The following is a 5,748-nucleotide window of genomic DNA, read 5'->3' as shown; positions in this document are numbered from 1 at the left end:
AGATTGTGACAGTAATTGGGATTTTGGATCAAATTTTTTTTAAGTAAAAATGGAAAGATCGTGTATAAGTTTTATAAAAAAAACATTTTTTTGTCGAGCGTTTTCGCTCTCTTTTGGAAAGTTCTTTTAAAACTGCCTGTAACTTTAAAATTATCGTGTAAAAATAAAAACAGTTTTGTTATAAAACTCATTATATGACCTTTCCATTTTTGGTCAAAAAAAAATAAGAAAAAAATGGTTTTTTCCAAAATCAAAATAGAGCTTATAAGATTGGTTAAAAATTCGTGTGGTAATAAAAATGCGTGTGGTAATAAAATACTCATGCAAAATGAGTGAGCTGCGAAGATTATACTTTTACGTTGATATTTTAACAGATTCTCTTACATTTGGCAAACGGAAAATTTAAAATAAATAGAACGGAAAGTCGTACCAGTTCCGTTTCAAGAAGAATGAAAATGCGGTCAATATCGCTTACAATGATATTCAAGGGACCTACAATTATGGTTGTTTTAACCAATAGTCGTTATAATCGAAATGAAATTTCTTAAGGATGTTCCAGCATGGTATTTGCAGTTTCTATGTTAAAGCAATGGTACAATTTTTTTTTCGACAGAATTTAACGAAAAATTAAATTTAAGAATTTAATAATGCTTACTATTAATTCCCAAAGTTTCAGAAATTTTGACCGTTTAAAATGGGAAATAATTATGCCAACGTCCCAATTTCGATCAATTTACGTCAAAATTAATATCTCGAAAGTGAAAATTAATTTCTAATTTTTTTTTTAGAATTGTATTGTATAAACATTTTTTTCTACTTTTTCTTCAATATATAATAATATCATAAAAAATAGTTGGAGAGACCGGACATTTTACATGCTTTAACATGGGACATGACCCTCAAAATCGCGAACTTTGTCTTTAAATATCTCGCGATCTAAACGGTCAAAAATTATGAAATTTTAGGAATTCATAAATAAAGCTATTATAAACCCGAGAAAAAAAATTCGGCCAAATCTGTCGAAAAGTGATTTCATGCTGGTACTACCTTAAGTGAAAGTAGTAGTAATAATTGGTCACTGTGACCGATATATGCGTTAATATGGTTCAAAATAGATATTTGCTAGTTTTAAAAGGGTAGGTATCATGTTGTACAATTGTGTTCGGTTTTTTTTTATGCCGGTATCCTTTACAAAGTGCCGGAAATTTATGTCTCAGTGTCAGAAGCTACTTTTTATGTCTCGAATATTAACATTTGTAGTTCCACACAAAAATTATGCACCGGGTGTTTTTTTTTTTATAAAATAAATTCAAGTTAAATACACATTTATATAAAAATATGTTAAACTAATGACACGAAAATATGAATGGGATATAAATATTGTTCATATATTATGGAATAAACTATCTGTGGTAGGTATAACATAAAACCATTCCAACATAGATGGATTGTGAATAGGAACGAACACAAGATGTTAGTTATATGTAATAACAGTAATAATAATAATGATTCCATTCAAAGGTTCACACAGCCAAGCCACATGAGGCGTCTTATCACACTTGTGCAGGACTTCTATATGATATGTATTGGCAGGGAGCGGAGTATAGAGTGGGGACAACTGAATCGATCTCAGCGCTCGATGTGGTCAAATTTTCGTCAAATCATGCTTTTATTATAAATAAACACGTGAAATTTGAATAAAAAATGGTTCATAATAGTTGTTGTGTTGTTAATTGTAAAAATACAGGTAGAAATATTGTAACTGTAAGTTTTATTCATTTCCAGTAGCTAAGTGGAAAGTGGATAAAAGAAATAAATGGATAAATGCAGTGAGGAGAAAAAAATAAGTAGTGTATAACCTTATTCTGTAGCATGTCAAATCAGAGTAGTGTATGTTTTACTCCAAAAGTAATATTTATTTTTTCAACATAAAAAATATTTGCATTCAAATAAAATTAATGAGTAGAAATAATTGAAACTTAAAGATCTATAAAAAAAAATTATACATTGTAAAAATAGATAAAAATATTATGTTCGAATCAATTAAAATATTTTGTGTGTGATAGACTAGAATAATAAAATGTTGTTGCCTGAAAATCATTATTAAATACATATTGAAAATTGTTACAAACTCAGATACGATTCACAATTTAATTATCATTAATTTTTCTCATTTTATTTAAGATAATGTTATCAATCACCAACAATTTTACAAATTTTTACTATTGCAGTTGTCATGTTTCATATTTGTAAACATTTCACTGGTTAACCTCAGATGATTTAAAAAAATTGTTTTATATAATCATTAACCTTACTTTTTTCATCATTATAACTTTTTGACACTTCGTATACTTAAAAAACACAATCACATTGTTTTATAATTGATATAATAATTATAAATAATTTTTTAAAACTATTTATTTTATTTTTGTATGAATTTTACATGTATCCTACTATTGTCGAGCATGATTTTATGTAACCATCAGATGTCGTTTTCGTCGCGCTCGGTGCCAATATATATGTATCTAAGAACAGGGCTTAGAAGAAAAGTGTGCGATTATTGAAGTGGTGTAAAATAAAATAAAATTTTCCAAATTATTTTTTCATCATCTTAAAATAAATACATAATTTGGTCAAGAGTCAAAGAAACACACGAAGAATTCCTTACAAAACATGCTGTAGTTTTTACATTAGCGCTTGACCGGTTTTTTACTCCATGCATTTAAGTAATATGCAAGGTATACTAAGTTTAGTCCCAAGTTTGTAACGCTTATATAGGTGTTCATAAAATCACCTAATTAGTTCATTTCCGGTTGTCCGTCCGTCCACCCGTCTGTCAATTCGATAACTCAAAAACGAAAATAGATATCAAGCTGAAATTTTTACATCGTACTGAGGATGGAAAAAGTGAGGTCGAGTTTGTAACAACACGAGCAACATAGGTCAATTGGGTCTTGGGTCCGTGGGACCCATTATGTCAACTAATGGTTGAATAGAAAGAACAAAAGTTTAAATATGAAAAATTTTTCTTATAAAAAAATAACTTTTGTTTGAAACATTTTTTCGATAACATCACTGTTTACCCGTGAGGGCGCAAATTAAGCGTAAATTGTACAGGGTGTTCTGTTATTGACTGCAGATTAAAACAACGCCTTTTATGACTTAATTTGTTTTTTTACTAAGAATCTAATGTTTTCTTGGAAAAATATAATAAAAATAAAAAAGTAGGATTTGACCAAACCAATCAAATACTTTTTTAAAATGTTTTTTCAAAATGATATAATCCAATTGAAATCAGTTCATATCCCTTCTTTAGTTTCATATTCTTGAATGAAATATACTAATATCTACTGATTATCATTGGCTGCTGGTTATCGAATCATAGTCAGTGAATGAACAAATTTATCAATTTTTGCCATACCTGTAGCGCCCAAACTAGGGCTCAAATCCAAAATTGGTAAATGACTTTTTCCTTCGTCTTTATGAGCTTATTCTGTAGGCCGACGATCTGCAGTCAATAACAGAACACCCTGTATAGTATGTATTATATGGGAATGTCAGTTATGTATGTGTGACATGTATGTATGTATAATGTGATAGAGTAATCAACACTGTCTATGCATGGTATTTCAACAATTAACTCAGTCAATTGTTTGTTTTCACTTATCAAAAATTTGATAAGAATAACGGTTTTCAAAATATTTTTCATTTTGTGATCTTGAATTCAAGATTAAAAATCCGAAAACAAAATACAGGTTTATCTTAAAATCCAGAAATTTTACGTAAATTTGTATTAGATATTCGGTATTGGGTTTTTTGAAACTTTTCATTTAAAATTAACCATTTAAAAGAAATACGCAGGCAGACTTAAAAATAGACAGACAGTGGAGCCCTCATAGTAGAGTCCCGTTGGCTACCCTTCGGATACGGAGTCCTTAAATCAAAAATTGTATTTTTATTATAAAAATATTAATGGTTATTGAAATTAAATTATAGTTTAACCACATACTATCAACTAATTAAGTTATAAATTAATCAGATTTAACAATTTGCAATTCTTTTTTATCATTAGAAAAGAAGATTATCAAGAAAAAGAAAAACTGTTGCAGGATTACCGATAATCAACAAATGAAGAAAGGAAAGAACGGAACTTAAAGTTATAAGTAGAAGTATTTGGATAAATTAATTTCGTTTTGGTTTTACAACGTTTTCAAAATCACACAATTTTCTGTTCCGCCCTGTATAGGTACATTACGTTGGTAGAATAGCCTTCTAAGTGTGGACTGATAACTTATGTAAAGACGAGTGTTTTCATCACCAGTTGTGTGTGTGTATATTACAACATTGAAAAGTAAAGGAGATATTACTAACTCGTCAAAATACTTTCATAAAAAATAAGGATAGTAAGAAACCTTTCGAATATAGTTTTGAAAATGCTGTCAATAAATGAATTTTTATTTGCAGTATCGGCAAAATATAAAATTCATGTAGTCCAGCTGCGGCCTGCGTACAAATAAATTTCACCGAAACTTACGAGGATAAAGCGTAAAAACGTAATCGAGGACGGCACAACTTGAAAGCTATTCTTCAAATTATCAAAAAGAATTTAATTTTTTTAAATTAATTCTGTATGATAAATTTTGCCAAAACGAGAAATAAAACATGTATATCGAAGAGTTTTTTTTAACGATTAAAGGGTCGAAGGAATCGGAAAATAAATAATCGCTTATTTCGATGAAATTATCTTCTAAATACGAAAAGGGGAGTAACATTAACCATTCTTCACTAAAATTTTTGTTTTTCTTTTATCTTAATACTAGCTTGACTCGTGAGACTAGATATAAGTAATATAAAATATCAATAGAAGTTTATTTTCTTTTTATTTATAGACAATTTTATTACAGATGTGATATACAAATTACATAAAGAACAAAGTTAAATCCTAATACTTTTTCTCTAGCCTGTTTCTTAAGCGGTAAATTTTTAGACCGCGAGTCTAGTTTTCGTCACTAGGCAGCAAGATTAACTTTAAAATGAGTTGTTAATCATGGAATTTTATAAAGAAACAAGGACGATCTCTCGTGGATGAGAAAAAACTGGCCAGAGGAATGATAAATTAAATTACGCGGGTTAGAACTCCGTTTTTTAAAAAAATAGCGCGTATGTATGACATTCGACGCAAGAAAGTTGTTCTACGTTGGTGATTTTTCTTTAAATGAACTGATTTTTTGCTTCAAAACCATTGACTTGTTTATTTTACCTGTCTTTTTAACCCCGTTATTCGATTCAATAAATTGATAAACCATTCATCATAATATTCGATTACAGGTACAGGCATAAAATTTATGACTGATTGAAATAAACATCAACATTCAAAAAATTGAAATACCAATTGATAGTTTACAAATAAATAATTTATATCATTCATTTCATTGTGTTTTCACAAACAATTGAAAATCATCGAGAAAAACACTCTGTTTATAAAAACAAAAGAATATATTTATTTTTTTTTTAACAAAAAACACATCCCAATAATAAATCATAAAATTTTTAAATTTTTTTCTATGTTTTTTTTGCTGGTACTGTCTAAAACAATTGGTATGTGTAGAAATATATAAATAAAATATTAATATTTGAATTTGAAATAATCAAAAAAATGTGCAAAAAATAAACCATATGTGAACACATATAAAACGAAAAATATTACTCATGCGAAGCAGTTGTGAGAAAGTAAACATATATATATAT

Source organism: Chrysoperla carnea, chromosome 1 (assembly GCF_905475395.1).
Source record: "Chrysoperla carnea chromosome 1, inChrCarn1.1, whole genome shotgun sequence".
In the NCBI taxonomy this organism is placed as follows: domain Eukaryota; kingdom Metazoa; phylum Arthropoda; class Insecta; order Neuroptera; family Chrysopidae; genus Chrysoperla; species Chrysoperla carnea.
This window is presented reverse-complemented; position numbering follows the sequence as displayed.